The sequence below is a fragment of the Lynx canadensis genome, chromosome B1, assembly GCF_007474595.2.
Source record: "Lynx canadensis isolate LIC74 chromosome B1, mLynCan4.pri.v2, whole genome shotgun sequence".
NCBI lineage: Eukaryota > Metazoa > Chordata > Mammalia > Carnivora > Felidae > Lynx > Lynx canadensis.
Window position 1 is genome coordinate 131911292 of NC_044306.2, and position 25713 is coordinate 131937004.

General features: G+C 36.9%; 1 pseudogene; it reads right to left on the reverse strand.

Moving 5' to 3' along the window:
* Nucleotides 1–15687: 15687 nt before the first annotated feature.
* Nucleotides 15688–16043, reverse strand: LOC115513033 (annotated as a pseudogene).
* Between the last annotated feature and the right edge of the window lie 9670 nt (nucleotides 16044–25713).

The following is a 25713-nucleotide window of genomic DNA, read 5'->3' on the forward strand; positions in this document are numbered from 1 at the left end:
TGTGCCATCCACATTTCACACATTTAATACTTTTTTAGTAACAAGTGATCAATATCATAGATACATCAGAGATCCTACTTTGAGTAAAATTTAAGATTTTAAGATTTAAGATTTAATAAGGCTAAAGATTTAAGATTTAATAAGGATATTGTAGGCCATATGGTATGATTTATTTCATGAGATCAATGACAATAGGTAATTAATTACACACTTCATGCTCAAGGCACTGAGTGAAATAAATACAAGCATAAACTCATGATACTTATAGCAATTCTAGAAAGTGGATCTTACTATATTTTATTGATTTAAAGATATACTTTTTTCACATTTCTGCTTTTATTATCTATATGCTATCAAAATTGAAATCAGAATAACTATCACTTCAAACATTTTAGAAGTTATGTGAGTTTGGAAAATATAAGAAGGAAAGGAATTGAAGAGAATATCTTTGTTTAAATAAAATAAAAAATTACCGTGTTTACCACTGTGTAACTTTTAACAAAAATCTCAAAAATGAAAAAATAAATTTGCCAATAACATAGTTTGTAGCACAGAGGCTGATGTGGGGCTTGACCCCACAAACTGCGGGATCATGACCTGAGCTGAAATCAAGAGTCAAATGCTCAACCAACTGAGCCACACAGGCGTCCCTTCATAGTTTGTAGTTTTTTCTCTGTCTTTTCAGGAAAAAAAGTGTTCATGATTCTCCAAAAAGAAAAACCACATTCCACACCACCCGTATCATGTATAATATGTGAAACATTATTTGTCCAGTGCTCATGTGAGACTCAGCTGTGCAGGAGAGTGACTCGAACAACTAGATCATGGATCCTGAGTGTATCATCCAAGGTGAGAAGGTCAAAACTATGGACATAGACATGGATAATTTCTAAGCAGGAGTCAAAAGTTAAATTTCTGAAATCCAAAGAGAGTAAGGGTAAAAGACAGGGAGTTGCTGTCCAAATAGCTACACAAGGCAGAGAACATGGTTAGAATCAAAGATGGAGTTCAGTGTGGGGAGGACCAGAATGGGCAAGGGGTCAAAGCAGAATCTGCCAATATACACGGTGGCCTGAATTCAGGGTTTAAATCAAACTAAAAACAGAAGAAATTAGTCGTAACTGGAGAGGAGTTTAAATTTGGGCAATAGAGCAAAAGCACTAAGCATGAGTAATTTTTAATTGTAGGACACAGCTGTGTGCCCCACAACTTCTGTTCTTTGGAACAGATATGCCTTTGAGATACAGTCCACTGTACGGGGAGGCAATATTGGTGATTTCACTTGGGTGGGTCCTCCTGGAGCACTAATAATTCTAAGAGCCAATATCTGCCTAATTAAACAGATAAAATTCAAGATCCACTGAGACACTCTTATGGATATTGAGCATAATCTTTGGTGCATATCTTTTTATAAAGAAATAGTCATGTTAACACATGTTAGCACAGTGCACCCAAATGACAGACTACCATGTGCCCCATAATCCAAGGGGATGACATTCTGTCAAGGCTTTTCTCATAACAGCCCTGCATTTATGACATAGCACTAGAGGAAGGCCATTTGCAGCTACAACCCCCATTGCTTTGTAGGCTAGTCATTCAATTTCCAAATAGAGCTGCCTCAAAAAAAAAAAAAAAGCCAATTTGTAAGGTTTAAGTGATAAGATTAAAATGATACACCTAGACTTATTAATTCATGAATATGAGCACTGTCTTCTAACACAAAAATATCTTAATGGACCTAATCTACACTGGGCAACCCCTATCAGACACTTATATTGAGCATGAATAAATGTTTATGAAAAACTGCTCAAAGTTTTTATGTGTTTTGTATTTTTTAAAAAAGAGAATTTAATGATCAATTCCTATATCTACACAACAATGATGATTGATGCAGAAAATTCAGCCTCCAACATGAATATTTTAGCCTGACATATCTCTATTCACTAGATAGATATGGCTTATCTGCACTACTTTAAGAGGACAACACTGAGCCAGAATGAAGATTGTTGCTGCAGCATTTGCAATGTTCACTATAGTTTTAAACTGTTGTTTGGGATATCACTAGTTACTGACTGTAGCTAACCTTTATTAAATGCTTAATATTCATCAGTGTTTTCTTTTTAAGTTTATTTATATGTTTTGAGAGAGAGAGAGAGAGAGAGAGCGCACACGTAATTGAGGAAGGGGCAGACAGAGGGGGAAAGAGAGAATCCCAAGCAGTTTCCATGCTATTAGCATGGAGCCTGATGCCGGGATTGAACCCATGAACCATGAGATTATGACCTCAGCCGAAACCGAAAGTGGGATGCTTAACCCACTGAGCCACCCAGGTGCCCCCACCAGTGTTTTTTTTTTTTTTTTAAGAGATTGATGTATTTTGTCTTGTTTAACCCATACAACAACCTTCTGAAGTGGTATTACTTTTAATCATTTTACAGGTAAGGAAAAAAGGACTTATGGATGTTACATAAGTTATCCAAGGGGACACAATTACACAGGAACAACAGAAAAGTGCCTCTTTTAGGGAAAGGAGTATGGAGGGCTTGGGTAGTGGGTGGGAAGTGGAAGTTTGCTTACCATAGCATTTCTTACTGTAAATGAATAAATCAGAATTAATGGCGGTGTATCCATTTCCTCAAACTTGAATAACATAAGCCCACTTGGGAAAGATGGATCAGTCCCTAGTACACATATCAAACTCCAAATATGATAAATTCACCAAATAAATGTATTTGTATCTATGTAACAGGGCTCTTCAACCCAGTGACCTCTGCTCCGTTTAACAGTAATGGTACAACTATGCTGGGAGAAGAATCAATCCAGAGATGAGTTATTTTAAAAACCAGTTGTTGGGGGAGGGGAAGGGGGCTCCTGGGTGGTTCAGTTGGTGAAGCATGTGACTTCAGCTCCACTCATGATCTTATGGTTCATGGGTTCGAGCTCCACATCTGGCTCTGTGCTGACAGCTTAGAGCCTGGAGCCTGCTTTGAATTTTGTGTCTCCCTCTCTCTCTGCCCTTCCCCTGCTTGTGCTCTCTCTCTGCCTCTCAAATAAATAAAAGCATTTGAAAAATAATTTAAAAAAAGTTGTTTCTTGCTGCCAAGTCATACCTGCCATAATCTAATATTCCATACATCTTTTAAGAATTCAAAAGGAAATAACTGTAAAAGAACTTAAATAATACAAAACAGAAAACGCTGTTAAATATATCTAATGTATGAAATAAAACTCTTCCTTTAGCTAATACTAGGCATACATTGATATATTGGTATATTGGTATATCAGTAGCTACTGAAACTTCAATAATTGTGCTCTTAAGAAAAGAACTATTACCTGGTGCCATGATCTTGGGTTCTGATACCATTCTCCAATAGAAAGAACCAGGGCTCTTCAGAGAAATGGCTGACTCTAGAGCTGGGGCCAGAAGCACCTTCGGGTGCCAGAAAGTAAGGCAGTGCTCAGAGAACAGAAGGATGGCGTCTGTCAAGGGAACCAAGGTGAAAGAGCTCCTAATGGCCAAAGCTGGAACAATTTATGCAACAAAATAAATACCTGGTATTAGATGATAATCTAAAACATAAAATAGAGATCCCAAGTCTATACTGATATAAATAAATGATGTAATAAGTAAGCAAATGAGGAAGAAGAGACAATTCTTTATTTTTTCTAAAGTTTATTTATTTATTTTGAGGGAGAGAGAGAAAATGGGGGAGGGCCAGAGAGACAGGGAGAGAGAAAATTGCAAGCAGGCTCCATGCTGTCAACACAGAGCCTGATGCAGGGCTTGATCCCATGAACCATGAGCCGAAATCAAGAGGTGGACGCTTAATCCACTGAGCCACCCAGGTGCCCCAAGACCACCCTTTCTTACAGAAGAATCTCTTGTAATTTACATGGATTCTCACTTTTCCAGCAAGTGGAGCTCACGTTGCCCCCCTGCCCCGCCCCACATTTGAGTGTGGGCTACAAGAGTGACTTGCTTCCAAAGAAGAGTGCAACTACAGCAGAGACAAGGAGGAACTTCAAAGTAGGGAAAGCTGGCAAGCATTGCCTTGGCCAGGTAATTAAGATTAACACCATATTAATAAATGATGGTGAAGGCATGTAGCCTTGCTCTGATGTGATGAGAATTCAGCTCCCTGGTCTTTTTCCCAAAACCTATAACCCCAGGCTAATCATGACAAAGACATTAGACAAACCCACATCGAGGCAACACTCTACAAAATATTCTCTCTAAACTGCCACATTCGTAAAGAACTAGGAAAGATGGAGAACCTGAGGAGACTGACACGTGATGACTAAAGGTAACGCGGTGTCCTGCAGGGACATCCTGGAATAGATAATGGATATTAGGGAAAAAAATTAGTGAAATCCATATAAGTCTGGAGTTCAGATAATAGTAATATACCAATGTTGTTTCCTTAGTGTGACAAAGGTACCATAGTAATATAAAACATTAACAATCAGAGAAATTGGTGGAAGGGTATATATACTAGAACTCTCTGTACTATCTTTGCAACTTCTCTGTAATCAAAAGGTATTCTAACATTAGAAGTTTATTTTTTTAATTTTTTTATTATGTTTCTTTATTTTTGAGAGGCAGAGAAAGAGCACGAGTGGGGGACGGGCATAGGGAAAGGGAGACACCGAATCCAAAGTAGGCTCCAGGCTCTGAGCTGCCAGCACAGAGCCTGACGTGGGGCTCAAACCCATGAACGGCGAGATCATGACCTGAGCCGAAGCCGGACACTCAACTGACTGAGCCACCCAGGTGCCCCCAGAAGTTTATTTTTAAAAAGAGAACTATTGCTTTCTTCACACTGTGCCATTCTTAAAAGGCATACAATGAAAAATCTTGTATCGGATGCATTCTGACATTTCTAATTGTTCTGCCGTGGTAAGTCACCTTGAAAAGACTGCATTCAGATTGAGCAACCTAACAATTCAATTATATGCCACAAACCATCTGCACTTGGGATGTTGTGAGACACAAGCTCTCTGGCCTCAATTATAATAGCAGGATCCTCTTTTGATCTGACTCCTTTGTTTGTAGTAAAGGCTAAAGCCTGGTAGTAAAAATAAATAAACAGTAAATGAAGAAAAACAAGATCAATAAAACAATCATGTCATTACAGGTACTCAGCTGAGTCTGGAAGAAAACGAACAAGGAATGTTTTGAGAAGTTGCCTCATAAGAAGAAGGATTGGGATGGGAAGTTATTTATTCATTAAATAACCTATTCAGTAAAAGTGTATTGCTCGCCTTTGGTGAGCTAGCTAATCTAGAAACAGGGAGAAAGGACAGAGCTCCTGTGCTTCTCATGGAAGTCACAATCTGGGGAAAAGACTGACAAGGAAAGGGAAAATTTAAATGCACTGAGAAGTGCTAAAGCCTTTTCCCTCCAATGTTTGTACTTTATAAAATATGCTGGTTGCTGTCTCAACATACCACCTCACTCTGCACCATCAGTGGTTACAAATTCAGGGGCCATTCCAGATTGGGAGCAAAAATAATTTTCAGATTAAAAGCCACCTCAAAAAACTTTATCCTTTTTTTTTCTAGAAAGCCATTACTTAATGGTAATTTCTCTGTCTCTTCCAAATATTCCCCTTGCTACCACCACCCAGTCTTTTGTTATTTAACCATTTCATGCCCACTTATGAATAAGTCACCATCGTGAACTACTAGTATAGGCTTATCCTTGAAAGGAGACTTCTGATTCCCAAAGATCTATAAATGCAACCTCTAAGTGTAGAATATGTTTTTACAAGTGCCATGCGGATTTCTTATCTCCTTTGCCTAGCAATCTGTGCAAGACATGTTACCTGATGACTACTGACCTGACCAGTAAACCATGGCACCATTTGGGATTTCTTTTGTAATCAATTTTATTGAGGAATAAAATAGGCTCGCCTTAAGTGTACATTTCAACAAGTTTTGACAAATGAATATAACCAACAATGATAAAGATATCATTGAGAAAGATATTAAATTTTCTCATCACTCCAAAATTTCCTTCATCCCCCACCCTCAGCCCAACCCAGCCCAATCATTGTCTTAATTCACATAGTCCTGGACACAGGTGCCAAGATAGGATTAGCCATGAAGGAGATTTAGGGGAAATAATGTGAAGGATGTAAGAGAGAGGACTCAGGGTGTGGAGAGCCTGCAGAGCAATGCAGCTCTGACACCTGTAAAAGAAAAGTGGAATGCCGGAAGAGGGGGTAAAAAGAGATTCTTAGACTGTAAAGTGCAATTCCAAGAAAGATTTGGCCAGCCAGAGGTGTCCTCAGGCAATCTCCCATTGGAGAACGCCTGTGTCTCTTAGGAATGGACTGAATCCAGATCTCCCCTGTGCTCAGCCATTGACTGGGGATAGTATTTCATGTACGATGTGACACAGTTTGTTTATCTACTCACCTACTCCTATATCCTGTCATTTGATGCATTATTTCTAGTTTGGGGCTATTATAAATAAAGCTGCTATGAAAATTTCTGTATAATTGTTTGTGTAAACATATGCTTTCATTTTTTTCCTAAATATTTATTTTATTTATTTTGAGAGAGAGAGGGAGAGAGAGAGAGAGCAGGGGAGGGGCAAAGAGAGAGGGGAGAGAGAGAATCCCAAGGAGGTTCCATGCTGTTAGCACAGAGCGCATTGCGGGGCTCGAACTCACGACCATGAGATCATGACCTGAGCCAAAATCAAGAGTCAGACCCTTAACCAACCAAGTCACCCAGGTGCCCCATATACTTTCATTTCTGTTAGGTAAACACACAAGAATAGGATTGCTGGGTCATATGGTATGTGTAGTTTAACTTTAGAAAAACTGGCCAAACTTTCTTCCCAAGTATCTGAGTCATATATTTTACAAGATTTCCAGTTTCCAGTTGCCCACACCCTCTCCAACACATGGTATTGTCAGTCTTTTCCAGTGTAGCCCTTCTAGTGGGTGTGTAAAGATGTCTCATTGTGGTTTTCATTTGCCTTTCCCTGATGACCAGTGATGAGAAGCATCTGTTCATGGGTTTATTGGCCACCCCTAAGTTTCCCCAGAGTTTCATCCCATTAGAGCATCTGCTCAAAAATCATTTCAATCAGGTGCAGGTGTAAATGAGGTTACTGGGTGTAATCTATTAAGTATAGCTCCTGATGTGTCAGCTTTCCCTACTGAGGGAAGAATAGTAAAATAATCTAAAAAGTATAATAACCTCAAGAAGGTTGGAAACCATGTAAGCCATTGTTTCAAAATATATATATATATACAAAATACTTTTATATGTATTTACATATGTCTATATAAATATACATATATATTTTTCCTTCATTTAACTTCATGTCACCAAGCTAACACACGTTGTCAGTTTATAATTGCATTCAGTGCTAAAAACAATTCCAATAACAGGGACTTAAAATACATATTCTTCTTACAAAACAGAAGTAAACATTTAACGACATTGGTTCAAGAATATTAGTGCTGAAGTACCTGAGATTTTTCTCACCTTTTTTTTCAAGGTCCCAAGACGGATGCTCTGGCCTCAGCCATTCCATCCCATTTCCGGAAGGCAGAAAGAGGAAATGAAGAGGAACAACAGTATGGCTCCCAGCTGGGGCAGCCCTTTAAGAGTTGTCCTGGAAGCCCCACCTACTGGCTTGTGATTGTATCTTATTAGCCATCTAATTGTAGAGAGGCTTGGAAATGTGAATTTAAACTGGGCATGTTATTGTGACCAAAAATAAACAAAGGTTCTGTTACTCAGTAAGGACAGAGTGGAAACTAAGTAAGCAGCTGGGAACCTTCAGTCTTCTTCCCCTCACACTTGAGGGTCCTAAAAAAATTAGCTCCGGGGTGCCTGGGTAGCTCAGTCGGTTGAGCATCGGATTTCAGCTCAGGTCATGATCTCACGGTTCGTGCGTTTGAATCCCACGGGCTCTGTGCTGACAGCTCAGAGCCTGGAGCCTGCTTCGGATTCTGTGTCTCCCTCTCTCTCTGTCCCTCCCCCGCTCATACTCTGTCTCACTTTGTCCCTCAAAAAATAAATAAATATAAAAAAATACCTTAAATTACTGTTCTCTATTTAATCACTTTTAATTCATGCTTAATACATCTAGCTTCTGTCATGTAACTTCTCTTTTTCTATATTTAATTTTTTCAGTATATTGTATGCTTTCTGGAGTATTTATCTATAATTAAATCCCTTCTTTTAAAAATGTCTTCCTTGCTTTATAGAAAATTATGCTGATGACCCACCCACTGTCAGGCTACTCCTCAGCCTCCTATCTTAACTCTTTGCCCCTCTTCTCTTCTTATTTCTATACATTCTCACTGGCAATTATCATTCACACCTGTGGCATCAATTTTAACATACTCTGTCTCCCCCCACCGCCATTGGTTCTTCTTAGCCTCAGATTTGAATTACAAATCACCTACGAGATACCTCCTTGAACTGCCGACAATCTGCTAGATTCTTCTATCTGGATATCTTACAAGAAAATCAAATTCTAGATTTTCAAATTGAACTTGTCCCCTTTCCTTTCTTTCACCCCAAATCTCCCATAGCTTCTATCCCAGCCGATGTTACAGAATGAATAAAGATAAGGAGCAAAAGACACATACAAAAAATTATAAACCCCCTATTATGACTCAGAATCAACATTAAAATATTTTTATGCCCCATCTCATTTAATTTTCACCATAACCCTGTAAGAAAGGTACTTTAGTGTATGCATTTTATAGTTGCAGAAACTGAGACTTAGAAAAGAATGATTAAAACCAGAGAGCTAATAAATGATATTCTTTCTTAGTCTTGAGTCCAAAATCATTACACTAGGCTGTTTCTCTCTCTTCCCACCCCCCCCCCATTAAGATATTTAATATAACTTTCCTATGTATCTAACTGCCTAGGGAAAGTGACTCCTACCTCAACCTTCACAAAATTCAGCAAAGTATACCTTATAAATAAGTTTAAATACTCATATCCCACAGCCATTGATTTTAATGCAGGATCTTAGCATTTCTTGTCCACACTAATACAGATACTTCTAAAAGTCTTCTTACCAGTGTTACCAGATTTTCCTTTCTTCATTCTCATGAAAAAAAGATACTTGCAAAACTGAATTCTGACCGTGTCAGTACTTTGATCATATTCCTCCAGTGACATTTTATTATACATAAAATAAAGGCCAGGTCCTCAATGTGATAAATAGCCTGTCATAGCTGAGCCAATGTCTCCTTCTCCCCATCACCTCACATTTGTCCTATGCTTCAGCCATGAGGTAATACTTGATGATTCACTATCTTTGCATATCCCTTCCCTTCAGTCTGTCTTGACAACTCCTTTTCCTTCTTTGGCATTTGGATCTCATATCATACTCTCTTGGAGACTTCTGGCTCTTCCACACAAATGTATTTCTCTCTCTGTATCTCTGTCTCTCTCTGTCTCTCATGAACCATGGTACTCTACTATATATCCCAATACCTAAACAAGAATGAGACAATCAACTCTGATCTCTCTGAGGTCAACAACTGTATCTCTCTAAAAGTCTATGAATTTAGTGCCTGAAATAGTACCTGTTGCTAGAACCTCACAGTCAAGTATGAGACATGTTAAAAAATATGTAACAGAGTAAACTATGTCCTACCACAGGATGGACTCAAGATATCATATTAACATAGATGTTATTTATCTATACCTTGTGTTATGCTATTTCTTCTCCTTCCTCACAATAAGCAAAAAGAATGAAATAGGTTAACTTAGGTTTTGTAAGATGTTAGTGAAATGAGAAAGAGACTAACTAGTATTACATCCTCTAAACAGCCAGTGAAAAGCAACGGATGTGTTTTACATGTACAGGACTGCCCTCTTTCCTCATTCTACAACACATGGTCTACCTGCTCCTGACTCTCATAATATTAGTTCACTTTGCCAAAGTAACAACAGCTCCAAGTTTCAATAAGTTATTACCACAAATGTTTCTTGCTCATGGATGTTAAATTTAACTACATCTCGACTCCAGGCAAGGCACTGCTCAGTTGGGCTTCTCATTCCAGAACCCAGGATAAAACAGTCACCATCTGAGACTTGTTAAAATAGCCCAAGAGCAAGCTGCTCCACATAATTGCGTCCCATGACTCTGCCACCTCTACTCACATGTACCTCAGCAAATCACATGGCCAAGGCTGCTGATGAGGCACTAAGAGTCAAATGGCAATGGCAATGAGATATAAGCCTCTTACAAGACAGGAAATGATTGCTAACAATAAGGCAACCTACCTCACTAAGTTATTTGTTTTTTAATTTTGTTTGTTTGTTTTTTGTAAACAGCACACAGCAGTGGAAAGAGGACTCATCAGAAGTCATGAGGCAAAAACATTTGTCTCTGCTCTTGTCCATCTCATTCAACTTCACTAAGATTCAGTTTCCTCATTGATAAAATGAAAGGATTGGGCCAGATTATCTGAAAGGTACCTTCTAGTCTGAATTATGTAACCAAATTATTTTATTTTATTTATCTTAATTTATTTATTGTAGGGAGAGAGCACACATATGAGTGGCAGACAGGAGCCGAGGCAGAGGAGGAGAGAGAAAGAGACAGAGAGAGGGAGAGTGAGGGAGGGAGAATCTTAACCATGTTCCACGTTCAGCACAGAGCCCAACACGGGTTTGATTCCACGACCCTGAGATCATGACCTGAGTTGAAATCAAGAATTGAATGCTCAACCGACTGAGTCACCCAGGTGTTTTATGTGACTAAATATTTTAGATGGAATGTAAAGCAAACATAAGAAGATTATGAAGAAACATTACTTCCCAGTAGGCCACTCAAGTTTTGTGTCACATTATCTCATTCTATCAAGTCACAATTTTTAAGGCCTGGTTCAAACACATTATATCACAGATGTAAATCATTTTATACTTTATTGTGGGATTATTTTTTTTCTGTCACACGTTAGAAGAACCACTTTGCTTATCTCCCATCTGACAAATATGTAAGCCACACGTGCTCATATCTCTTAAGAGTTTTTTCAGTTGCAAATAACAGGTATTATAACTACATTTTTGTACACAACAAAGATGATTTATTAGTTAACATACCTACAAAGTCTAGAGGAGGGCCGGCTTCAGGTATGCCTGATTTGATGACTAAATGATTTTACCAAGAATCTTTATCTCAAGACTGACTCCTCTTGTGGTTACAAGACAGTTGCCAGTTGCAACTGAAATAACAGATGCTTTTCCTTCTAGTGCAAGAGGAGAGCGCTTACCATCCCAATGATCCACTAAAATTTCTGGGCTATCCTCTGAGTGGATCAACTTTTGTCCAATTCCCTGAACCAATAACCAGTCAGAAAAAGAATATAACTTGCTCTTTAGTTTCTGCCCACGCAGATCCCCATGCCTTTACTCAATGGAGAAGGGGTAGAGGGAATACTGGAGGCGTAACTGATCGAGCCTATAACAAAAGTCAAAAATTTATAAGGATATTTTAATTATTGCTTTGTAATTAAAATATTTAGTGAGGATATTTGCTTTGTAAACTATCAATATTGAGTAAAATATCACTATCTTACAGAGAAGAATAAAAAATCCACCACATTTACATATCCATGAACATATTTTTATGCTCTAATAGGAGATATGATAACTAATTCTAATCTGGATTTTGTAAACTTCCAGTGTTTTTTTTTTGTTTTGTTTTGTTTTTTACTAAAAGTACCTATTTGAGTAAATTTAAATTATCTAATTTGTAGGGGCGCCTGGGTGGCGCAGTCGGTTAAGTGTCCGACTTCAGCCAGGTCACGATCTCGCGGTCCGGGAGTTCGAGCCCCGCGTCAGGCTCTGGGCTGATGGCTCAGAGCCTGGAGCCTGTTTCCGATTCTGTGTCTCCCTCTCTCTCTGCCCCTCCCCCGTTCATGCTCTGTCTCTCTCTGTCCCAAAAATAAATAAACGTTGAAAAAAAAAATTTTTTAATTATCTAATTTGTAGAAGCACCTAAAAGTCTTTCTGGAAAAAAAAAAAGTTTCTCTATAAATGATTAAATATTTGTGAGGGAAAAATATAAATCCACTGTATTACCCCCAGAAATTTCTGTTTATTCTTTTAGCTTGCATTTAAGATCTTAAATAGCATAAACTATTTTGCTAGATTAACTCTTTTATTGACATAAACAGAAGATTCTTGTTTTTGTGGAAATAGGAGACCACTACATTTGAGGAGGAGGAGTCCAAGATTAAAACTACACAGCACACCACAAATGCCAATTCCTTTCTGGTTTATTTTTATCTCATTAAATAACTTCCTCTTACTTCTCAGGAAAGTAGACCATATGGGCGGTGTGTGGAAGAACTAAACAGGAGGGATGTTTTTGGCTTCTGGAGAATCAGGTCTTACAGATGTGGCTTGAGTCTTTTGTATGAAATATCGGAAATTCCTAGAGCATTGGCCACACTTATTCCAAAGGAAATGCCAAAATGTATTTCACACACAAATGTAAGCGATTTTTGGATTATCTGCTTTTGTTCCTCTCCAATAGCTTGGAAAATTGAGTCAACTGCATGTGAACTTCTTATTCACAGCTAGACAGAATATAGCCTCCTCTGAATTATTCATGCTAATTATGGAGAAGGAAAAAAAATCATGAATAAATTAAATCCACAGATGAACAAAAATATCTGTATTTCCATGGTATATTGCATTTATCACTGAAATAGGATATTTAACAGTATATTGTGTTTATAATGTTTTGTCTATTAAGACTTGGAATTTGGGGGGTACCCAGTGATTAGCAATGGAAGCACACACTAGAACCACAGAAATCAAAAATCACAGTTGGTCATCTGAAAGAATTTAGTGTTTTATGGAAGACAGATAAGAATATTAAGGTTTACAAAACAGTAAGACAATTGCATAGGGACACAAGGGCCAAGAAAGAAGGAGCCTGCAGGAACCAAGATATTTAAGAATAGATAACATATAAGTTGAATGTTAAAGAATGAGTTATCTAGCTGATAAGGAAGGCACACTGAAATAAGGAAACCTCAGAGCTCACAAAAAAACAAACATTTCCGTTGAGTTTTGTACAGCTCTGAGTAGCGTGCAAGTCTAGGGGCTTGGCTGTTGCCACAGCCTTAACTGGTATCACAAGAAGTTATGGCAGTTAGAGGACGTCTGGATGTCTCAGTCAGTTAAGTGGCCAACTCTTGATTTCGGCTCAGGTCATGACCTCAGGGTTCATGTTGGATTCTGTGCTGACAGTGCGGAGGCTGCTTGGGATTCTCTCCATTACTCTCTGCACCTCCCCAACTCACTAAATAAATAAATAGATAAATATTTTTAAAAAGTTATGGCAGTTAAGATTAAAGTATTATGCAAAAGAACCAAAGCTTCTGAGGACTTACTTTTTAAAGTGTAGATTACTGGATGCCACACCTGATTGATAAATAGGAATACTAGCATTGGTCCCAAGAATCTGCACTGTTAACAAATTAACCAGATATTTCAAATGTTCACTAAAATTTGACAATTTGTTCTATGACATTATAATAACGTAGGAAGTCTTAAGAGATGCAAATTCCTGGGCCCATCAAGACATTGACCTCAGTCATCATTATTTTTTTCGTGGTTTCCCAGGTGATTCTAATGTACCAACAAGTTTGAACATCACTTGTCTGAAGGAATGATCAGTCCATTGTTTTTCTTACCTTTTTGTTGACACATCTCTGCAATGACATTTAAGACCAAAAAGTCATAGTTCTTTCTGTAGGTACTAAAACCCATTTCTACTAGTGCCATTGTAATGACAATCTGGTTTTTGTGTTTGTGTTTGCCAAAACTTTGAAACCAACCTTGCAATCTAGTACAACCACCTAATTACATCTTTATCTAAAACACAATCAGGATAACTGAAAGAATATTAGGGGAAAAAAATCTTTAGGAAGAAAGTATCTGGAAATCTCAAGTGCTGTGTATTGAGATTAAGAAATGATCAAAGAGCTCTGTTTCAGGCGGCTCCAGAACCTTAGTTTCATTAATATATTTTGACAGTCTTTCTATACATGTGAATACGCCAACTAATTTGTGGGTTTTCAAGTATAAATCAAGTGGATTTTCAAGCCCACTTTGAGACCACTTTTTATTTGTTATAATTTAGGAAAAACACAGTGGTTTTTTCCAGTTTTATTGAGATATAATTGAAATAACATTGTATGAGTTTAAGGTGTACAACATAATGATTGGACATGTGGATATATTCTGAAATGGTTACCAAAACATGTTTAGTCAAAATTCATCACCTCACATAGTTACAGTTTGTTTTTCTTGTGACGAGAAATGTTAAGGTCTACTCTCTTAGCAACTTTCAAATACACAATACAGTATTGTTCACTGTAGTTGTCATGCTGGACATTATATCGCCAGGATTTCTTTATTTTATAAGTAGGAATTTGTACTTTTTGATTACCTCCACCCCTGGCAACCACCAATCTGTTCTCTTTTTCTATGAATTCATATTTTTAGATTCCACATATACAGTATTCATCTTTCTCTCTCTGACTTATTTCACTTAGCATAATGTTCTCAAGATCACTCCATGTTGTCATAAATAGCAGGATTCCCTTCATTTTTATTACTGAATAATATTTTCTTATTATAAATATGCATATTATAAAAATAAATATAATATTTAATAATATTTTTGTGTGTTTTCCCACACACATTTTATATATATATATATATATATATATATATATATAGTTGTTTCCATCTTGGCTACTGTAAATAACACTGCAATAAACACAGGGATGTAGCTATCTCTTCAAGGTAGTAATTTCATTTCCCTCAGATATATATCCAGAAGTAGAATTGCTGGATCATATGGTATATCTATTTTTAATTTTTTGAGGAAACTCCATACTGTTTTTCATAGTGGCTGCACCAATTTACATTCCCACCAACAGCATACAAGTGTTCCCTTTACTCCATATTCTCATCAACATTTGTCATCCCTTGTTTTTTTGATGATAGTCATTCTAACAGGTGTGAGGTGATATCTCATTTTGGTTTTGATTTATATCTCCTTGATGCTTAGTGATGTTGAGCACCTTTTCATATACCTCTTGGTCATTTGCATGTGTTCTTTGGAAAAATGTCCATTCAGTTCCTCTGAACATTTTTATTGGATTTTTTTTTTTTTGCTATTGAGTTGTACAAGTGCTTTATAAATTTTGCATACTGACCCCTTATTAGGTATATGACTTGCAATATATTCTACCATTCTTGCCTTTCATTCTGTTGATGGTTTCCTTTGTTGTACAGAGGTATTTTTATCTCACTTGTTCATTTGCTTGTTTTTCCTAATACCTGTTGGAGGCAATAACTCCTTATTTTCCTCAGATAAAACCATTATAGGAAGGTACTATTTGTTTGTTTGTTTGTTATTTTGCATGGCTCTTTTCAGTTTATTGCTCAAAGGAGTTACACTAGTCCAAGTTAAAAGTAGACCCCAAATGGTTATATTGGGTTGTATATGTTAATGGTTATATAATATAATGGTTACATTATACTTACATTATACAAGCTGTGAGGTTTTTAAACTTGTGGGAGAAAAAACAAAAACAAAAACAAAAAAACTTGTGACAAGGAACAGAAGGGAAATTCTATTCATTGCAAAGAAATCTCCTTTAAGCTTCAGTGAGCCAAAAGCACCCAAAACCTATGAACCTTCAGCTGATTGTCCTTAGCCAGTCCAATCTCTATGAGGAACTGATATATGCTCTTGCACTGGTCACCCTGTAAGGGAATTACTTCTCCATATTCTGAATGCTCAATTACAGTACCATTGCAGACAAATTTCTTAAACGCCTTCACCAGTTTCTTTTTATCATAATCATCAGCGATTCCTTGGAGAGTAATAAGGATCTTCCTGCCATTTCTCTGTTGAATTCTTACATGGATATTATCCTCAGTGCCAACAGAAGCAGATCATCACCCTTATTTGCATAAGCAAAAGAGTCCAAAGAGTGGAGGTTCTGGATGGCAGACATATGATATGATTCCTTTTCCTTGGTGGAAAGGGCCTGTGGAAGGCAACAGCTAGAGAAGGCTGGTGGGGGCATGGTGATTCAGGAAGCTAGGGGACTGGGGGGGTGGGTAAAGGGGGTGCTGAGTTCTCAGCAGTGGCTCTGTGACTGGGGCCAGGAAGGTACTTTTTAAATAGATGCTGACCCCTCAAACCTGTACTGCACAGTCACTACCTGTTTGGCAGTACATCTTCCCAGTGTTAAAGGACAAAGGAGGCAGTCAGTTACTGACTTAATTTCCAGCTGTACCAGAAGGTAGAAAGAAGCTAAAACTAGTCTGTACTTGTTTTGGATAGACAATGGTGAGAAAGATAAGGACATCAAGAAGATGGGTGTAAGAGGATGATTCCACTTATTTGTTGGCTGAAATAATGGAAGTATCAGAGCTTTTAATACTAATGGGAGATGAGGGGAAGAGAAAGAAAAAAGCAATAAATTACACTTTATTTATTTATTTATTTATTTATTTACTTATTTGCTGAAGATAGTTCCCAGCTGTTTGGAGTCTGGGGCCAGTGTTGTTTACCATGGAAACTTAGTTTGCTGAATAAAACAAACACTAAGGTCATGCCTGATTTTGTGTGTGGTAAGTAGTGAAACCACTGCCCTTCCCCACAGTGTTCTCTCCAAACTATTTCTACATAATGGCAGGAAGTGAAAAGGAAAGTGTGCAATCCAACCTAAAGTGTCTCTTTTATCACTTTCCTAACAATGTCTTCAGGCCAGATATGAGCATCCAATACATTTTGTCCAATGTAATGCATCTAGTAAAATGCTGTTTTGTTGTTGGCCTGTAGCATCAGTATCACCAAAAGCATTCATGATATTGCACAAGGTATTATATACAGGAAGTCAAATACATTTACTCATTGTTTTTATAAGGTTAAAAATCAAAGTCAATTGATTGCATGGATAGGGCAGGTAAACACAAGGTGAACCCGTGACATTTTGCCGCACCAGGAAGTAAGGAAGTACTAAAAGGGGGAGGGGAGGGATGGTAAATGTTAAAGGAACAAAGGAGCCAACCTGAAAGATCACAATGATCAAAGCTAGAACAATCTGAATAATGAAAATAATTAATGTAGTATTGGATTGTAATCTAAAGTATAAAATAAATATCTATGAGCTATATGGATGTAAACAAATGGAGGAAAAGAGACAAATCTCCCTTAAAGAAGAATTTCTCATAATTTATATAGATGCCCTCCCTCCTCTCTAGAAAGTAGAGTTTAATTCCCCTATCCTTTGAATGTGGGGTGGACTTAGTCACTTGCTTCCAAAGACTAGAATAGGGAAAAGGAAAAAATAACTTTACCGTGGAAAAACGTGACAAACATTACCTTGACCAGATGATCAGTGCTAAAATCATTGGTGATAAATCATGTTAATAGCATGTGTGCCCTGATATGATATGATGAGAATAACATTTCTTCATGTGGTATTCTTCCCCAAAATTCATGACCTCACTTCAGTCATGAGAAAGACATCAGACAAACCTAAATTCAGGATATTCTATAAAATACCTAACCAATACACCTTAAAATCATCAAAGTCATGAAAAACAAGAAAAGACTGAGAAACTGTCACAAGACCAGAGAAGACTAAAAGAAATATGATGACAAAGTACTATATGGTATTTTATCTGAGTTGAGTCCTAGAGAAAAAGATATTGGTGGAAAAACCAGTGAAATCCCGCAATTCAAATTAATAGTAATTCACCAGCATTGGCTTCTTAGTTTTGACAAATATGCCCTGGTTATGTAAGATGTTAATGATAGGAGAAACTAGGTGAATGGTTTATGGGACTCTCCATGCTATCTTTGCAATTTTTCTGAAAATCTAAAACTATTCCAAAAAAAAAAAAAAAAAAAAACTATATTGAAAGACAAGTCAACATTTAAAAGCATATGGGATGAAACTATCCCAATGCATGTATTTGACACATAATGTGCAGGTAATTTAAAAAATTGTTGTGGGGTGGCTGGATAGCTTGGTCAGTTAAGTGTCCAACTCTTGATTTTGGCTCAGGTCATGATCTCATGGTTCATGGGATGGAACCCTGAGTGGGACTGTGTGCTGACAATGGGGAGCCTGCTTGGGATTCTCTCTTTTTCTCTCTCTCTGCCCCTTCCCATCCACCATTCTCTCTCTCTCTCTCTCTCTCTCTCTCTCTCTCTCTCAATGATATATTTTTTTTAAATTTGTGTGAATTAGGTGTACTTTAGAAGGAAAATGCCAAGGACATATTATGATAGTTGTATGCACGTAATTTAAAGTGGTTCCGCTTTTTTGTGACAATTCAGGAAGCCTTCTTATATCAGCTTTCTTCTTTTTCCTAATGCAAACAAATAAAAGATTAGTATCACTTAAGTGCTTTCAAGGGTAAATTTCTTCCAAGCAATACTGAACCTGACACCATTACACAACAGGATAAAAACTTCAAAGATTTATTCACCTAATATCTATTATTAGATCCCAAATTCATCTGCAGTGGATTACTTTTTCTGTTAATTCATAGTGTTTGACATTCTTTCTCTTCAGCTGGTATGTGCTTTAGTTCCAGATGAGGTCCTGCAGTCTCATTAACTGCTTCTGTTTCCCTTTCTTGGCCATCACTGCCTTTTTTTTATCCTGTTGCTTAGAGAGGGAGCAGAAGAATTTGGAGGAGAGCTTTATTTCCATCACAAATTGTATAAAACTTGATCATTGTTGGATAGCGTTCAAGTTACTCTGACCTCTTTAGTCTTGCTTCTAAGTCAGTGTTTTTTTTTTTTTTTAATAATTTTATTTATTTTTGAGACAGGGAGAGACAGAGCATGAGCAGGGGAGGGGCAGAGAGAGAGGGAGACACAGAATCTGAAGCAGGCTCCAGGCTCTGAGCTGTCAGCACAGAGCCTGATGTGGAGCTCAAACTCATGGACTGTGAGATCATGACCTGAGCCGAAGTCAGACGCTCAACCAACTGAGCCACGCAGGCGCCCCTAAGTCAGTGTTTCTTAAGGAGTAGTATGAAGATCACCTGCCTCAGAGTCACCTGGGATGTTGACTCCTGGGCCAGACGTACTGACTGGGGTGGGGCCCAGAATCCAATTCGAACACTGGTCCCAGGTGACTTTTTTTGTCCACCATTCTGAAAGGTCACACCTCTCAGGACATCCCAAAGGAACTTTCACTTTTAGTTTTAGCTTCCTTTTATGGAAGACCTTGAGACATTTTTAAAGTCTCCTAACTCCAAGTGAAAACTGAGGTGCTCCACAATTCAGAGGCTGAGAAAGCTTTGCTCTCAACTCTTTTTGTAGGAAGAATCTATGAGCCCCATAATAAAGGACTCATAAAAATAAAACGTCTTGTGACTGTGTCTCAATCTCAGCATTTCTAAGGGCGTGTTAAGCCCTCTTCTAAGACGCAGATATAAAAGGCTACATTGACCAGTGCTCTTACACATCTAAACACTATTTCCATATATGTGCTTCCTTATTTTTAATGAATTTCTTGCCAGTTTTCTAGACTAATGATATAGTATCGAGCGTCACATATATAATATAAATACAGAACTAAGCTAAACTTTGGTGAAGAATATATCACTTAGCTGACATTACTTAGTTTAAAAATTCCCTGAAAAGACATTTATTTTCTCAAAGTTAGCATAATTTGAAGTGTTTGTGCTTTATATTTGTTCTACTTTTCTTTGATAGCTAAATTTCCATTGTCTGCCTCATTGGGACATAACATTCTCATTTTCTTCTCATTTCATTTAAAACAGTCAAGTTGTCTTTCATGTTAATTAGCTTTAAACAAGAAAAAATATCTCTGTGCATGTAATAACCAACTCTAAATAGGCATTATTTCATTAACTTCACGCTTTAGAGACATGGTGGCTGCTTATTAAAGTATAGCAGAGCTGGTATAAATTAAATCTCAATGGGTCATTCATTAACAAGGCAGTATAAAGTGCCCTGGAAAGCCAGATCCTTTGGCTAAATTTAGTGGTATTTTTCCCATAAAATTTACCCAATGTTGCCCTTGTAGTTCAAACACAAAACCATTTTAATTGATTTCTAAAATCCTTTTCTCAAAAATAATAACTTAAAAGGAAGAGATTAATGCTGATTAAACCATATGACAAAACAAATCTAAAACATCAGCCCTGATGTTTCTAACCAAAGGCTATTAAGGCCTGTACATATGTTTTTCTGCACAGACTCATTATTTCCTAAGAAAATAATATGCAAAAAGCCGATGATGGCCATTGAAATATTATATTTAATTATTTCATAGACATTAATTATTTTAAAGCAAGTAATTCATTCCCTTAATATTTTGAACCCTACAGTAACACAATCTTAACCAGGTTACAATGCTTAATAAAGCATTGTAGACAGAACTCTTTGTATTCAAAAAAACTTTGTAGTATTTTTTTTTCCTGCTAGAAGATATGTGTGTTTGCATGGTATTTGGCTCTGTTTCAGTAAACATATGGGGGAAGCCTTCCAGTTATAAAACATATAGAAATCTAGTAATGACATTTTGAGTACAAATCCTTCCCATCCATTCATTCAGCAAAAATTTTCTCAACCCTTTCCATATGCCAGGCACTGTACCAAAATCTCTTTGAGAACAAATGTAAATAAGGCAGATATGCTCCCTGCCCTTATGAAGCTTGGAAACTAGTGCCATTATTTTATTCCTAAAACAAATGACTAAAATATGATTTTTTTGGTCATTTTTATGCTAGTTGGGTTTACCTTATATTAATCAATAAGATTTTATAGTACCTAATAATTATTGTTTCAAAAACACACACACAGACACAGACACACATACACACACACATATACACAAAACTCACAGAATTTTAAATATGGTAGAAACCTAAGGCATACATTATACATGAAATAATTTGTGGTCAAGGCATTAAGAGTTTTACAGAATTTGTGATCACTGCATTTATGACATAATTCAGTCAACTATGTAACAAAATTAGAAAACATAAAAGTACCTGACAAGATTCAAATTCTGTGATACAAACCACACTCTTCCTAAAATTAGAGGAAAGTTTTTTTTTTTTTTTTTTGGAAAAGTCTTTATAGACTGATAAATCCTAGCTTAGAGGGTTCATGATATTTTTCTTCCCAAATAAATAAGTACATAATAAATAGGCAGAGGAGAGAAGGCTATCTCTTTTACTCTCCTATAAAAGTACTCTATGATTGTTACCAGTCAGAAAATTATAAATGTAAATTAATTAAAAAGGGAGTTTTGGGTAATTCATAACAATCCCAGAAAGCAGTTTTTCATTGTGAGATTAAAATGTATACAAACATATTAACATTTAGAGTTTAGCCATTTTACTACCTAGTGAATAAATTCAGGAATAACCTAGAAACTGCTTGGTTTCTCCCAACTTTTAGTTCAGTTCAACCTTTCCATTCACCATTACTAAGTTAGTAATGGATTTCTATTGGTCTCCTAGGAAACTACAATATAGAGAGGATTGAAAATGGTGATAATCTTGTTTCCCATAAACCTGTAAACAGGAGATAAATTGAATAGAGAAAGCACCAATGCGGTCACTGTCCCATTGGAAACAACAGGTTTAAAATTACCTTCAAAAAGTCTCTTCAAAAACAGAGCATGTTGTTTTACAGTAGAAAAAAAAAAAGGAAACGCAAAAATCTGAAGAATTCTCTGGAGGTACCTGGATAAAAGAGGAAGGAAATAGAACATGAAGTATAATGATATACATTTATTACAAATTCAGGAAGTATTTTTTTCCTTGTCTGGCTTAAAAATTAGAATTACAAGCTTGCAATTTTGCCCATATTACCTTGTCTTTATTATACAGTGAGACAATTTTATTCAGCAGTACAATATAAGCAACTTTCCAAAAGGTTTAATGAAAACAAAATCTCAGCAGTAGCATTTTTGTATTTCACTGAATGGTTTTGGAAATATCCAGAACTATCACTTTATTAAAATCTGTGAGTTAACTTAAGTGTGTAAAAGTTTCGGTTTCCGATTTTCCAAATTTGAAGTTATAAAATGGGAAAAAACAAAAACAAAAACAAAAACCCTTTGACCAAAAAGGAGGAGCATCAGAAGGAGGAGACAAGAGCAAAGTGTTGGCAACCATGTTGGAATTTTAGCATGGTTCATTCTGATCATTAGAAGATCTAAGTAAAAGTTAGGAGTAGGTAAGGAGCAGGAAAAGCAAATATGCAAATATTAGCAGATTCGAAAGATAGCAAAAATAAGTTTTAATTATTTTACAATTTAGGTCAAAATGAATTCCTATACAGATAGCTTTTGTAACACTAATTGCCTGTAAGATATAAATTCCCACTTGGTTATATTCAGTTAAATACATTATTACATACTTTCTATAGTCCTCTGTCTTACTGCTAATATCCATTTCTACATATACTAAAACTAAGGCCCTTCAGGCCCACAGCATGCTGTGTATTTCCCTCATGCTTCCCATACCCTCCCACCTCTAGTAGAGAATCGATAAATGCCCCAAAGAGAGAAGTAAAATAGGATAGGAATGGGACTGACTTTCTTAAAGACAGTTGGGAGGTACATTTTCAGCCTTCAATTCTTTGCTTCTACTAATAGAGTCATGAGGCTTAGCACAAGCTACCCCAAAATAGGCACCTTGGAATACGGAACATTTTAAGCTGAAGAAATGTAAGAAAATAATAGAAGCAAGAAGGTCATTCTGCCCTTCCCTCTGCCCTTCTCCTCAGAAACAGGTCATAAAACCCTCATGTGAGAGGGCCCCCCCATACCCGGAGGAAAGGAACATTCTTATCTCGGAAGACCAAGGAACACCAAGGCCAATCTGAACAAACAGGCCCTACTAAGTTTCCTCTAATTTACTACACTTACCTCATATTCTGATCTGTCATATTTCCTACCGGACTGTCATATTTCCTACGGGACTGTCCACTTATCATCAAACCTAGCATAAAAATACTCAAGTTTAACTGTTTCTTTGGGTCTGCACTTCCCTATGGAGGCTTCCATGAAACTTACATGAAGTCAGTGTGTATGCTTTCCTCCTGTAAACCCACCTTTGTCAGTTTAACTTCCAGATCCAGGTCAGAGACCCTAAGAGGATCAAGGGAAAATTTCCCCCCTACACAGAAGATATATGTTCATATCTTCCAAAGTTGGGTTTTTTACATGGCTTTCTCATTAAATAGCTTTAAAACTAGAAAAGTCTTAAAAGTAGTTGTTAAGAGAGCTATGAAGAAGGTTTAAGAGTTTAAAAGGAAATTTTAAAATCTATTTAGGTTTGTTAAAATTCCTTTGACAGAATTTCTTTAAAATGAAGAAAGTAAAGGGAAATGGGATAATGTAGTGTGCATAGGCTTTCCCAAGAATAAAAATGACTCTTCAAAGAGAAAGTTTTATGTCCCACATATTTTCTTAGCGACCAGTTCAAATTGCTATGTGAAAGATGAAGCACGAATGAGCTACCTCTCAGTTGCCCTGTTATTCCAAAAACTGTATGCCCTACATCAGCACCTACCATATCTCATTCTTACCATGAGATGGCCATCCTGGCTGGATGATGAGCCAGGAACAGAAGGACTGTGGGGAATTTATGGCTAATTTAATTCACAGATACCAAATCATTAGTTTTGTACAATGTCAATCTTTTTTACAGAAAAAAAGGGGACTTTAAGAAACGATAAAGGTAAGTAATATTAATAACAATCATGCACATACATATAATGCTTCACAATTTATAAATTAATTTTATAAGCATCTCTCATATGATCATCAGTACAAATCACCAAAGCAGACACACAGTTATTATCGTCTTTCCTTGATAGCAAAAGGAACTCTGACTTAGAAAAGGTTTAACTTAATATACTTAAATGTTTAACTATAGGTACATCAAATCATACATAGAGGAACTACTCATTCACCTCTTAGAGATTCCATTTATAAACTACATGGTGTGGGGTGCCTGGGTAGCTCAGTCGGTTGAGCGTCCGACTTCAGCTCAGGTCATGATCTCACAGTCCGTGAGTTCGAGCCCCACGTCGGGCCCTGTACTGACAGCTCGGAGCCTGGAGCCTGTTTCAGATTCTGTGTCGCCCTCTCTCTCTGACCCTCCCCTGCTCATGCTCTGTCTCTCTCTGTCTCAAAAATAAATAAGCATTAAAAAAAAATTTTTTTAAATAAAATAAACTACATGGTGATCTTTTGATGGATTAGAACCCATGGTTTATGCTATATAAGGTACCTCATACTTTTGATGCATTTAGTGATATGAAGGAAAAGAATTCAGTGATCAAACTGGAACTCCAATAATAGCAATGTCTGTGTTTGTGGGTTCTACTTTGTTTAAGGTGTAACTTAACTTTTTTTAGTATAACTAAAAAAATAAAGAAGTCAAAATACTTCAGTAGGAACATTTGGTATGCATTTTAAGGTCAAACCTTAAACTCACTATTAAGTAGCCATGGAATTTGTTGTTAACACTGTTATCAGGAATTGCCAGTAAACCTGTAAGCTTCATCCAGAACTAGTACAATAGGTGATACATTTCCTTTTAACAAAGGGAAACGAGAAACATATTTTACTATTGCTATGACCAAATATTCTACTAGTAAATGTCAAAAAATGGGAACACTTGTTTGGAAAGATGGAAGGTCATCCCTTTGAAAGAAGAGATTGGATAACTACACTGGAAAGTCTGCTCCTTAAATTTCTTCTTATAAACCCCAGTTAAGCACCCCTTCCCCTTAGAAGACAGATAAAATGGTAATATTCTTACTCTTTTCTGTATTGGTCTTTATACATTTTGTAAACACATGTAGAAGCTTATGTTTCACATGTGTATTTCAAAAGTAATTATCTGCTTTGAAAGGTGAATCCAGTGTTATTTCAACATGCGTACAAATTTTGTAGTTTAGTCATGACGGTCCCATTGGGACCATTTTTTCCCCAAAAGTCATAGGCCTTTGGGTCACGGATAGCTTTCCTTTCTTTTCCTTCCTGCCCTTGTCAAGATCCAAACACCAGCGGGGAATAAAATCAGCAGGACGCTTGGCAGCCAACTTCAAAAAGGCCACCTCTTCACTAATGAGGCATTGAGAAGAGAGAGCCACAGACTCTAATAAAATTCTGCTCTGAAATCTGGGATGCTTCCAGGTACATTTTCCACTAGCATCAGATGAAAGTAAGGAAATATATAAAATCATGAAAAATAATATAATAGAAATGTCATAGCCAAGTGTAACCACAACATAGAGACACAGCTTTGAAATGTATTTAGCTTGATACAATTAGTACTCGAATGTTTTAAGACACTTGAAATTTTATACCATGCTGAGCATTATGTTCATTTTCCAAGAAGTTGTTTTGAAAATCAAAAGAAAATCATTTTCTGGCCTAAACATTTATTACTAGCAAGATAAAAACATTTCCTTAATTGAAATAGAAATCTGAATGATCTGAAGTCCCACCAAAAGATGCAGACAAAGGCCCTGGTGAGACTCCACTGTGAGCATAGAGACCAGAGTGGAAAGAGGATCAAAATTCCATACTGTCACGTGAGCACCTTCCTGTGGGTAGAACACAGATCAATTCAGATCAAAGCTAAAATTAAATCATGCAT